This window comes from Micromys minutus (genome assembly GCF_963924665.1).
Source record: "Micromys minutus genome assembly, chromosome: 7".
Taxonomy (NCBI): domain Eukaryota; kingdom Metazoa; phylum Chordata; class Mammalia; order Rodentia; family Muridae; genus Micromys; species Micromys minutus.
The window spans coordinates 60,540,131-60,553,357 of record NC_137976.1 but is presented as its reverse complement, the minus strand read 5'-3'; the positions used below and the strand labels follow the sequence as shown (position 1 = coordinate 60,553,357).

Sequence of the window (13,227 nt, the reverse complement as noted above, 5' to 3'; positions counted from 1 at the left end):
GTCTTAATTCCTTTTAGGTACCACTTATTTGAAGAGGGATCCTCAGACTTGAAGGCAAGCACCTGCAATTTAAATACCAAGGCCCTGTGAGGCAGTGGACCATGCTAGAAAACTTGGTAAAGTCAAGTGGATTCAGATCCTCCCTCCCTGCTCCCTCATGCCTGAAAACCATAGGTGTTTGTTTCATCTACTCCTGACCAGATTCCTGTCCTGGAACACGGGACCATGACACCCCACATAAGGAACATCACCAGTAGTCACATAATACAGAACAGAGCTCTCCATGCCGTTGAGATATCTAGATGGACCCTGAGGGTTTAGCCAATTAGCTTCCCTTCCCGAACATTCATTCCTGCAAAAGGTATAAAAAAAACAGTTTGAACAAACTAGGACTGTCTCTCTCTTCGAGAACTACTTTGGGTGCTGTAGTTTTTTGCCGAAGCCTTTTTCCTTGCACAGAGCCACACAACCTAAGTCTCCTTCAGAAGACTCCTCCATGCTCCCAGATATCCACTTCATGGCTCATCCCCACTCCAACCCAGTTCAGGGCTCCTAGGACTCCCCAGCGGTCATTTCTCACCAGGGCTGGCATTCCCTAATCTTAGGCTGCGTTCTCCCACCCCTGCTAAGCAGTACATCAGTGCTCCCTGCAAGCCCAGGACCTGATGGCAGAGAAGAGTAAAATGCAGCCTAATCCTTCACATTTTGTCAGCCTGAGCGGAGTTTGTCCACCCAGGCAGCAAGACAGAATGCCAGAGGGAATCCCTAGTCATCCCATTTAAATACCAACCTCTTGTCACTTTCTTTTCCCTAACTTTGCCTTTTTGTTACAGTATATTTATTTATGTCACTGTATAATGCTCAAAAATCCCAGGGACTAAACCACCAACCATTGAACACACATGGAGAGACTCACGGCTCTAGTTGCACATGTAGCAGAGAAAAGCATTGTCTGGAACCAATGGGAGGAGGGGCCTTTGGTCCAGTGAAGGCTCATTTTCCCAGTGTAGGGGAATGCCAAGGTGCTGAGGTGGAGAGGGTGATTAGGAGAAGGAGCACCTTCATGGAAACAAGTGGAGGGGGAGGGGAAATGGGAGGGGAAGAGGGGATAACATTTAAAATGTAAATACAGAGAGAATCCAATAAAATAATAAAAAATAAAAATAAATAAAAGGTCAGACTCAGTTCATCTACTAGTTGCTGTTATAAACTGTTAATTAAATAATGAAAAATAAATGTCAGATAGTAAACTCATTGTAAAAAAAAATGTGTTTGTAATTGTGGCTCAGCCTTTGATTCTAGAGGTTTCTATCTACTGTAAACAAGTAGCTGTGTTGTGGCTCAGCCCCAACACACACTTTTAATCCAAGAGCTACATAAGGTCAACCCTAGGTCTAGAGGCAGAGCAGGCAGCCAGCCCACAGGGAGTGAACTTGAGTAGACAGAAGGGGGTTTTTGAGTTGAAGGGTATCTAAGACTTCGCAGAGAAGGAGATAGGGCTCATTTTCCTGGGATATCATCGGAGTAGGACGGTCAGCTGGGTGCTTTCTCTGCCTCTCTGAGCCAGCAGACTTTCACAACAGGGTCTGGCTCCTGAGTCTTCAATTGGTAAGACCGAACAGCTAAGGATTTAGTTTTTTAAAGCAACAATCCACATCAGGTAACTCAAACTACCATCAACTCCAGTTCTGGGAGATTTGGCACTCTCTTCTGACCTCTGCAGCACATGCATTCACATACACTCACATGCATGCACATACACTGTCGTGTGGTACACACACAAACACACACAGACACAGACGTGCACTTATAAATAACAAGGTTACTCTTTGAAAGTGGGAGGTTATTAGGTAAACATCATATATAAGTTATCACATAAGACCCTATTTCCCCTGACAAAGCAGATCAGTGAAAGGTAAGCAGGGATGGGACCCAGTATCCATAAAATATGGTTTAGCCTTGACAAAAATGAAAATCGCCTGCATATGTTGATGTAATCCGGGCAGAGGAAAGAAACTTAAACATCCTGTTGAGCATCACAAAGACACACGTGGAAAAACGGGTGACGGCTGGAGAGAGACAGCTCAGCTGGTAGAGACGCCAAGCCAGGCAGCCTGAATTCAACCCCCAGAATCCATGTGCTAGAATAAGAGAACCAACTCCTATAGTTATCCCCTGATTGTCAAATGTGTACTACACACACACACACACACACACACACAAAGCCACATAGTAGGAAGTGTAAGCATGGGGCTGGAGAGATGGCTCAGCAGTTAAGAGTACTGACTGGCTCTTCCAAAGGTCCTGAGTTCAAATCCTAGCAACCACATGGTGGCTCACAACCATCTGTAATGGGATCTGATGCCCTGATATGTCTGAAGATAGCTACAGTGTACTTATATATAATTAATAAATAAATCTTTAAAAAAAAGAAAGTGTAAGTATCTACTTAATTCTTTAAAAATGTATTTTGAATTATGTGCAGATGTGGGTGTCTGCAGGTGACTGTTCACACGAGCACAGGTGTCTGAGGAAGCCAAAGGTGTTAGACCCCCTAGAGGTGATTGTGACAGATGGTGGTGAACTCCCATGTGGGTGCTGGGAACCAAACTCAGGTCCTCTGCAAGAGCAGCAAGTTCTCATAACCATAGAGCCATCTCTCTGGCCCCAGCAACTGGTTTTGAGTAAGTTTGGCTGTTTATTTCCGGGGGACTGGAGCCATGGCTTGATGGTTAAGAGATTGATACCACCTGACTGTCCATAACTCCAGTTCCAAGGGATCTGACACCTTCTTTTGATTCCCATGGGTATCAGGCACACATGTGGTGTACCTGCATATATACATGTGTAGGCAGAATATACACATGCAGGCAGAATGTTCGTACACATAAAAAAATAAAAATGTTTGAACTGGGATGTGACGGAACACACCTTTAATACCAGCACTCAGAAGGCAGAAGCAGGCAGATCCTCACAACTACAATTGATCCTCTACTGCCATCCCCTCCCCCTCCCCCTCCCACGTCCTTCCCGTTGCAGGAATTCACCTCTGGTTCTGTTCCTTCTGCCCATGGGTAGTCCCTTCTCTGGGTCACCATGTCCAGGATACTGGGTCACCATGTCCAGGATGATTCTGAGTTCTAAACAGCACTAAAGGTTCAAGGCCAGCCTGGTCTACAGAGTGAGTTCTGGGACAGCTAGAGCTACACAGTCTCAAAAAAAAAGTATATATATATATATCATATATCATATATATGCGTGTATTTTTTCTGACTGCTAAAGCAAAGCAAAAATAAGAAAAAGCCTATTAACCTACTGCAAACATTATATGGCCTTTCAAGCTTCTCCTATGCATGCCCAATTATATATAGTATTATCGCATATCTATCATTTGTGTTCTATTATGCATGCTTCTTATAAATTTGCATTATCATTTATAGCATTTGGGTTGTCTTTTCCTGTCTGCACAGTTCCACTATCCAGGACTCCTTTGTGTGTCACCTTAGTTTTGGTCTAAATCCCTCAACCTAAATTCTGGGGGCCAGCAGAGAGCCAAAGATCACAGTGTCTCATAATTTAGAGCCATGACAATGTTGGTCATAATTCCTTCAGCTGGGTCTATGCAAAGTTCATAATCACTGGGCGATAAACTGAACAAAAAGGCTTTTTGCCATTTAAGGCCACACACACAACCAAAACAGCCCTTTGGTTTTTAGAGGTTTTTTTAAGAGTCCAGAATGATGACCCATGTAAGGGAATACCCCTGGTCAGAAAGAACAAAACAGGAGGTGAATTCCTAGAACTGGGAGGATGCTGGGGGCGGGGGCGGAAGGTCAGCTGTCGCTTCCGGAGTTGTGAGGAAATGCACAAGCTAGGAGGAAGTCTTTGACAGCCCAGAAGAGCTCTGGCAGTGGAGCAAGGTGCCCCTGCCACAGAGGCCCCCAGCTCAAGTTCACATCACAGCCACCTATCACCACAAGCTATTGTCACACTGGAGAACAAGACCCCACGGAAGAGCCCCTGCGGAGGGCCAGGAGGTCTACGAGGAAGGAAAGAAAGCCTAGCTCTGCTTCCCGGGTATTGCAGGAGGCAGTTCTTCCTGCTTCAAGTGTGGGTTAGTGTGGAGCGCAAGCAGGTTTTCCCACAACTGGGGGAGGTGAAGGCAGAAAGAAGCCTGTGGAGAGCGTATTGCTCTGTGGTGAACACAAGTGATTGACTGAAGCCCCTGTGAGCTGAGGCAGGGTGAATGGAAGGAACTGAGACTTCTGAGCGGTGCAAGGCATACTGGGAAATGTGGGTTTTAATTGGCAGTTGGGCAGTTTAGCCACAAGTGGGGGCAGGGTGGGGTCGGTAGAGAAGAGGGGCCACTGAGGCGGAAACAGGGAAGCTTTGTTTTTCTCACACTAATAAACCAGAGGAAGATGAACCCCAGAGGCAGTTAGCAGCTTAGCTCTGAACTCAAAGGTTCAAATTTAGAGCCCCAACCACTAAGCAAAGCGCCTTTCCTCTCCATGCGTCACACAATAGTTACAAGAGCATACAGTAGCTACAAGAGTAAGCTCACCAAAGGTATGATTTGCATCGCCATCCTGAAGACAGGTGCTGAGATGCTACTGCCTGCTTCCCCAGCACTCCCGTTCCACCCCACCTCACCCTTACACCCCCTCTTTTCAGTCCCCTCTCCTTCCCGAGTTCCTCTAAGACTTAAAAAAATACTATTTAGTGTCGCTGTCTTCAGACACACCAGAAGATCCCATTACAGATGTTTGTGAGTCGCCATGTGGTTGCTGGGAATTGAACTCAGGACCTCTGGAAGAGCAGTCAGTGCTTTTACCCACTGAGCCATCTTTCCAGCCCTCTAAGACTCTTCTAGCAAATCTTTCTCGTTTCTTTCTTGAGGATTCCACAAATGCCTCTCCTACACTTGCTCCAAGTGTATAATGATCATTTCCACACTAAGCATGCTATCTCCACTTGCATAAAACGAATGCTCCCCGATTCTTCCAGAATCCAGCCATCTGACAACTATAATCGCTGGATAGGTACAATCCCCCCAATCCTAGCAGAGAACTCTCAAAACAAGATGCTTTGTTTGAAGAGAAGCTGAGTGGCGCCCAGCCTCAGCCTCTTCCTAGAGCAGTGCTTCTCAACATTGTGGGTCGTGATAACAGTATCAAAATTACAGTTACAAGTAACAAGAAAAATAATTTTATGATTGCAAGTTGTGGGCTAGCCACCAACCTAAGCCACAGGGAAGGTTTTCCTAGCCATACTCTCTTTGCAAAGTGAGTCTTTGTATACTTTATAAATCCTCAGTGCTTCCAACGTAGAGGATTTCCCCACCTGAGGAGCTCCAGAAGCTAGTAGGCAGACATAGCTTAAGGCTGAAAACTGGCCAGCCAACCACCACCACAAACCTGCCCCACCCCGCCCTGTCCCAGACCATTGTTTTGAAACTGCACTCATTCCCAGTACAAACACAGAAGAGTAGCCAGGCCCTGTCTTACCAAAAAAAAAAAAAAAAAAAAAAAAAAATCCCACCAATCCCTGAGCTTGCCCCCAAAGATGAGGGTAACATAACCCCTCCAATCCCAGAATACCCTGGAGAGCTCTGCCCACTAAGAAACCCTACATGATTTCTGTGTGCTGCCCAGTTCTCTGCCTCCCCCCCACCCCACCCCCCAGCAGAGGCAGCCAGTTCCATTCCTGGGGGACCGAAATTCATGCGTGTTCACTGCCAAGAAACAAATGATTGTAGGCTGTTCAGAGGGTAAAACACGGGGCAATCATGCCTCCATTTCTTCAGATGATTCACTCCGAGGCATCAGCATCCTTGGAAAGACAAGTTCCTCATATAAAGTGGTGCCGTAGTGGCCGGCATGGAAGAAGGAAAGAACTGGCTCCTACAGGTTTTTAGAGTTTTAAATTACATTTATTATTATGTGTGCGCATATATGTGTTTGTGCATGTTTGTAGGTCAGAAGACAACTTGCAAGAGTCAGTTAAACTCTGGTTATCAGGCTTGGCAGCAAACACCTTTACTCACTATACAGACTCCTCAGCCCCTCCTGTGTACTTTAAACCATTTCTAATACATTCTAATACTTCCATATTATTCTACTCTAAAACTATTCTATACTTCTGTACTGTACCTAATACACTGTAAATGTGTAAATGGTTCTTACACTGAATTCCTTAAGGATATGGCAAAAAAAAAAAAAATCTAGACTTAGTGAATATATATGCATTTTTAAAGTTAATTTTTACTTTAGTATACAACACAATGGGTTTCATAACAGCATTTTCATAAATATGTCTCATTATACTTTGTCAGGCATACTTTATTTTATTTTGCTTTAGGGCAGCTTTAAAAAAAATGTTTTTGTTTTGTTAGAGACAGGATTTCTCAGTGTAGCTCTGGTTGTCCTGAAACTCACTCTGTAGACAGGGCTGGCCTCGAACTCAGAGATCCACCTGCCTCTGCCTCCCAAGTTCTGGGATTAAAGGAGTGTGCCATCACCATCCAGCTAGACAGTTTTTTATAGTCAAGGCTGGCCTCAAACTTGCCCAGCAGCCAAGTGTGACCCCGAGAGTCCTCCAGCCTGCACCCTCCAAGTGCTGGTATTATAGGCACGTGCCCATACTAGGGAGAGCTTGGGGAAATCGGAACCATTATACAGAGCTAGCAGGGATATAAACTGGTGTGGCCACTGTGGAGACCAGTGTGGAGGTTCCTCAAAAAACTAAAAAATAGAGCTCCCAGTTATCCCACTTCTGAGCTTACATCCAAAGGAATCTAAACCCATACGCCCACCCCAGAGATGTTTGTCCATTTTTACTGATGCCCTAGTAACAATAGCCAATATATGCAATCGGCTGGAGGCTCAACAGGTGAGTACACACACAATGTCACAGTTACACACACACTCAATGTCACAAACATGCACACACAATGTCACAACCACATACACAATGTCACAATTACACACGCAGTGTCACAATTACACACACAGTGTCACAATTACACACACAGTGTCATAATTACATACATAATGTCACAATTTCACACAGTGTCACAATTAAATACATAGTGTCATCATTGCATACATGTTACAATTACATATACAATGTCACAGTTACACAGTGTCACAATTATGCACACAATGACACAATTACACAGTGTCACAATGACACCCATTCCTTTGTATGCTATCTAAAATTTTTAATTGAAAAAAAAATTTATGGATTGTGTGTGTAATTAATTATGATTCTATTTTATTTATTTGTGGGGGCAGTATGTATGCCATAGTGTAAGAGTGAGAACAGCAGACTACTCTGTAAAGTCTCTCCTTTCAATTTACTTAGGTTCCGGGATCAAACTGAGGTCATCAGGATTGTACAGTAAATGTTTTCTACCAGGTGAGCCTCATAACTAAATGTTTATAAAAATAACGAAAATACATTTTCCATCCATGAGTGGTTGAATCTATGGGTGTGGAATCCTTAAACCCACAGGGCCAATCGTATATGCACTCGATGGGATAACAGCTTACCATTAAAAGGGCAGAGCGAGGATTGGGGAGGTGGCTCAGTGGGCAAAGTGTTTGCTATGCAGGCCTGAGGCCCCTGTTCAGATCCCCGACACCCCGGTGAAAGCAAGGCCTATGGAGCACAGCTGTAATTCCCTGGCCCTCTGGCCAACCTGGTTGAACTGGGGAGTTCCAGGATCAGTGAGAGTCCATGTCTCAAAATAGAAAGTGGAGGAAGACGCCACAAACGTCAAGCCCTGACGCCTGAACACATGCACATACACTGTGCACAGATACACATACAAAGAATAGAGCGCTGATACATTCTGCAAGTGGACAAATGTCAACCATTACAATGAGCGAAAGGAGGCAATGACAAAAAGATTGCATGCCTGTGTCTGAAACAACAGAATAGGTCAGCAGAAAGAGAAAGCTCTGCGGTCACCTAGATTTAGCTTGGTAGCTGCTGCTGACTGTGGGGTTTCACTGTGGAGTGGTGGGAATATTCTCAAGTAGTGATAGTTACACCACTCTAAGAATGCGTTGAGAAGAATGTTGCCTAGGACACCTCAAATGGACGACTTCTAAGACGTGTGAGTTACATTTGATTAAAACATTAAAAATTACCAGATATAACTAAACAGTCAGCAAGGACAGAATCCTGTGTCCTCCTTGTCTTGATTATAAGATATGAGAAAAATTGTCTAAAGATCTAAAAATTGTTTTCACTAGGTTTTTTGTTTGTTTGTTTGATTTTTTTATCCTGATTTGTCAAGACAGGGTTTCTCTGTGCAGCCCTGGCTGTCCTGGAACTCACTCTGTAGACCAGGCTGACCTCAAACTCAGAGATCCTCCTGCCTCTGCTTCCCAAGTGCTAGGATTAAAGGTGTGTGCCATCACTACCTGGCAAGATTTTTTTAACCTTAATAAAAATTCAGAATGTAACAGAATCAAAATGTAACAAAAAGTATCAATATACTTTCCAGTTATCAAGGAACCTATTTTTTAGAATTTAAAAACATTTTAATTTTGTGTGTGTGTGTGTGTGCGTGTGTGTGTGCGTGCGCGAGTGAATTTGAGCACAACATGTGTTGAGACCAGAAGAGGGTGTGAGATGCCTCGAAGTTGTGTTTGCAGCTGGTTATGGGATGCCAGATGGTGGTGCTGAGACTCGAACTCAGGTCTAAACTAGCAAGTTGCCTCGACTGTCATCTCTCCAGCCCCTTAGGAAAGTACATGTATATAAATCACTTTGTTTTTCAACTGCTATGATTTAAGTTAAATGGTATATTAAACCAACTAGCAACACCTTAAGCCCAGCTAGAAGGTAACAGCATTTTGTCCTATTTTTGAAGCTGCTGAGTTTCTCCTGAGAGGTATGAAGTGTTTCAAAAGTATTTGGCTTCTGTGCTGCTTAACTTTTTTGTAACTTGGTACAAGCTAGGGTTGTCTGAGAAAAGGAAACTTCATTTGAAGAAATGTGTCCTTTAGGTTGGCCTGCAGGCCAGGCTATGGGCATTTTTTTTTTAATTAATGACTAATGTGGGAAGGCTCATTCCACTTTGAGTAGTGCCATACCTGGGCTGGTGCTGGTTTGTATGAAAAAGTAGGCTGAGAAAACCATGGAGAGCAAGCCAGTAAGCAGTGTTAGGATTCTGCTTCAGTTCCTGCCCCCCGGTTCCTGCCTTTACTTCCTTCCATAATACTGTAAAATGAAATAAACTTCTTTCCCCCTAAAGTTGCTCTTGGTCATGGTGTTTATTACAGCCCTTGAAAGCAAAGTAAGACAGCCTCTTAAAGTAAGAATATTTCACAGCTATTGAACTCTCTCTCCCCTTACAATCTGCTTAAATGTTTTTAAGTGTTCTGTTTTGAAGATTTTGATGTGCAATGGTTATTCCTGGTTGTCAACTTGACCATATCTAGAATGAACTACAATCCAGAATTTGAGGGCTCACCTGTGATCCAGATCTTGAGGCTGGAAGATACACATTTCTGACCTGGATCTTGGCATGGAGATCTTGAGGCATAATGACCATGAAAAGCTTAGGCCCAGACAGGGTAGTAGACACCTTAAATCCCAGAAGACTAAAGCAAGAAGACCTCTGAGTTTAAGGTCATCTGGGACAAAATAAGTGTCCTCTGCTGGAGGACTACATAAGGACATTGGAAGAGGGAAGATTCATTCTTCTTTGCCTGCTTGCACTTACTTGCCAGCACATCTGTTGGAATCCACTTCTACAGAAGACCAGCTGGAACAACTAGCCTTGTGGGACTGAGTAACTACTAGATTCTTGGACTTCACATCCACAGCTGCCTATTGTTGAGTTAGTTGGGCTATAGACTGTAAGTCATCACATCAAATTCCCTTAATATAGAGAGGCATTCCATAATTTCTGTGACTCTAGAGAACCCTGACTAATACATGATGCTATAGATGTATTGAAATACAGTTATCTTTAGAAGACTATTAATATATCAATCATATATTTTAAGCTAGCAAAGTAAATATTTTAGCATGATATATTAAATGTGGATATAGAAAGGAACAGATAATAAATATTTATAAGTTAATATAATTTGAATGCATAAATTGATTACATTTTTGTTATAGATCTGAAAAATCCAGAAAATTGATTTTGTTTTTGTTATTTGAGACAGGGTTTCTCTGTAGCCCTAGCTCTCCTGGAATTCACTCTTTAGACCAGACTGGCTTCAAACTCAGAGATCTGCCTGTTTCTGCCTCCCGAATGCTGGATATTCTCTGTTAAGAAGAAAAGGATAAGAACCAGGAAGGCGCTGAGCTTAAATTGAAGCAAGTTCTGAGGATGCCTGTGGCGCCATGGTTAGAAGAGGAGATTTCAGGTCCCCACATCAGGAGGCGCAAACTCGAAAGTCAACCCAGAAATGGGATGCCAGTCTTCAGACACTGAAGAGAGCAGAAGCAAGAGAAGAAAGTAGCATTGGAGGCGGCCATCTTCAAGCAGCTCTTCAGACAGCAGGACATACAGCTGTGAGAAGGGCTGGAGGAGGCCAAGGTCTGATTCTGAGAGACCCCAAAATTGGGGAAGCCCCTCACTCAAGTACCGGGAAACGTGAATCCAAGAACTCACGGAGAGCCTATCTTGATGCAATCAGGCAAGAGGTTTATTCCAGAGCTCTGGGGACAACACATATCTCACGCAGGAGATAGAGGAGTCAACCCCGAACTCAAATGGGGAGCAGTATTTATAGGGAAAAATCACATAAGCAGTTAGCAACAGACACATAGCAATTTCATTGGTTCATTCAAATTGGCACACTTTGTCTATTTTGGGCACAATTCAACTCTAGGCCACTCTATTTTGGGGCACACTGACCTTCATACTTGTTTTTCTCAGGACTGAGGAGCCAGACCTTATCGAGTCCAGATGGTCTGGGGTTGGGCCATTTTTGGAGCATGTTATTTTGTCCTTAGCCTTGAGACATACTTGTCCTCAAGACAGGGTCAGTGGGGCCAACTTAAAATTTTAACTCTTTCAATTCCAGATCCTGTTCTGGAGACCACCAGCCTCATTTGAATTCTCATGAGAGAAGATGCAGGATCAGGTCAAGCAGCAGCTCTTCTTATGGCTCCAGAAGAAAAAAGAAGAGGCAGTCATGCCAGGGGCCAAAGGAAATCCTATAGAGTTCAGTCTCAGTCAAAAAGCAGAACAAGATGGTCCAGGTCAAGGCCACGTTCACGTTCACATAGAAAAATCAGTGGTAGATCCAGTCACAGAAGAACTCGTAGTATGTCCAAGGACAGAGACAGACATAAAGTCCAGGACAAAGAGAAAAGGAGAAGGATAAAGGCAAAGACAAAGAAGCACACAGCATCAAACTTGGGTATTCTGGAAATATCAAAGCTGGATTAGAACATCTGCCTCCAGCTGAGCAGGCCAATGCCAGACTACAATTGGTCCTTGAAGCTGCTACAAAAGTTGATGAAGCATTAAAAGCCAAAGAAAGGAATGAAAAAGATGTAGGTTGATGTCAAGATGATACATGATTGGAGAGTAGAGAGTGGGCAGAAACAAAGTTTTGGAAAAGCGGAAGCGGAGGAGAAAGGGAGATTCAGGAGGAGGCAACATGGGAGCAGATGTGGATGTTTCTCTATATGGATAAGGTTTTAGGATTCTTTCTAAGGGTTTCTATGGGTCAATTTATCTTATCTAGGTAGGCAGTTTTTTATATCTTTGCAACAGTTTGTAAGCTTATTGTGTAGAGGGATTGTTGGTTGAGAATTTAACATATAAACTTGTTTGATAAGTTATTGGTTGTTGAGTTGTGACTTTACCGGGCTGTGAAGGACAGTGTATGAAGGCAATGGTTGAGATGTAGCTGGAACCATTCAAAGTTCGAGGTGAGGGTGCTCAGGGGCCATGAAATACGTGTGTCTGTGAAAAGCTTGGCAACAACACGCCAAGGGAAAATGAGTGAAAACAACACTCTGGGGCGGTTGTGGACCATCAGGGACAGAAGCAGCTGGGGTGGGCTGGGCTGAGTGAACCGTCTGGGAAGTGAACAGAGTGGAGGGAAGGCTTGCAGATAATGCTTGTGAAAGCATCCGGGTGCCCGGCTCTTCACTGAAGTGGCTTCCGATAACAACAGAACATTTTTATTATTACCTCAATAGGAAGAAGCAAAGAGAAGAAAAGAAGACCAAGCCACCCTGGTAGAACAAGTAAAATGAGTTAAAGAAATTGAAGCAATTGAACGTGATTCGTTTGTGCAGCAGACATTCAGATCAAGTAAAAAAGTCAGCAGAAGCAAGTGAAGTATGGACCTGAGTATCAGGACCAGCATCAAGACCAGCATCAGTAGCTGCTGACCCACCCAGCACTGGCAAGGAAATAGACTCTGACAGCATCCCCACGGCTATCACATACCAAGATGACAATTCTATAGCTCATCCAAACATATTTATTGATAAAGCTGAAGCTGAAGAAAAGTGGCTCAAGAGTTAATTGCTCTCCGACAAGAAAGACTGGTGGGCAGTCCCATGGCCTAAGCAATAGACTTACGGTTGGAATGACAAGAAGCTAGAAACTTTAGGTGTTTATAAATTCCAATATTATCCTTCATTCTTAAAAATAGTCAGTTACATGAAGAAAATAAATCTCATTTTTCTCCCTCATGTTCAACTCAATATTTGGTAACTTGAATCAAACATTGTGGATAGTGTGACTCTGTTACAAAAAATTTTGAGTTTAGGAGGGGGGGTGGGTTGGTGGTGAGCACCCTCATAGAAGCAGTGGGAGGGGGCATGCGATATGGGATATGGAAGGGAATCCGGGAAAGGGGATAACATTTGAAATGTAAATAAAATATATCCAATAAAGTTTGGAGTGCATAAGCATAGTATACTGTCAATAAAGCAAATAATTTTAAAAATCAGTGTTTTGAAAAAAAAAAGAAGAAAAGGATACGAACCTTTTTGAGAAAAAGTTCTTCCCTCCTTCCCTTTAAGAAGAGAGGATTATGTTCCTAGAGTCAGGGTCTATAATAGTCATTATTTGCTGCGATTTTGAAAAGTGGCTGTACCCAGACTCCTTTATGGTTCAAGAAATCATTTCATTACATAGGCCCAAGAAGCAAAGCCATGCCCCTAGGAAATTAGAAAATTAAAATGAGGTTAGATAATTCAGGATCTGTCCCTGTGAGTCTTGCAGAATTC

General features: G+C 43.3%; 1 pseudogene across 1 annotated transcript; it reads left to right on the top strand.

The window, feature by feature from the left end:
- Positions 1-10,436: 10,436 nt before the first annotated feature.
- On the top strand, positions 10,437-12,561 carry LOC308422775 (annotated as a pseudogene). Its single transcript has 4 exons — positions 10,437-10,612; positions 11,058-11,526; positions 12,187-12,301; positions 12,459-12,561. The product of its transcript is annotated as an uncharacterized misc_RNA (transcript).
- The last annotated feature ends 666 nt before the right edge of the window (positions 12,562-13,227 follow it).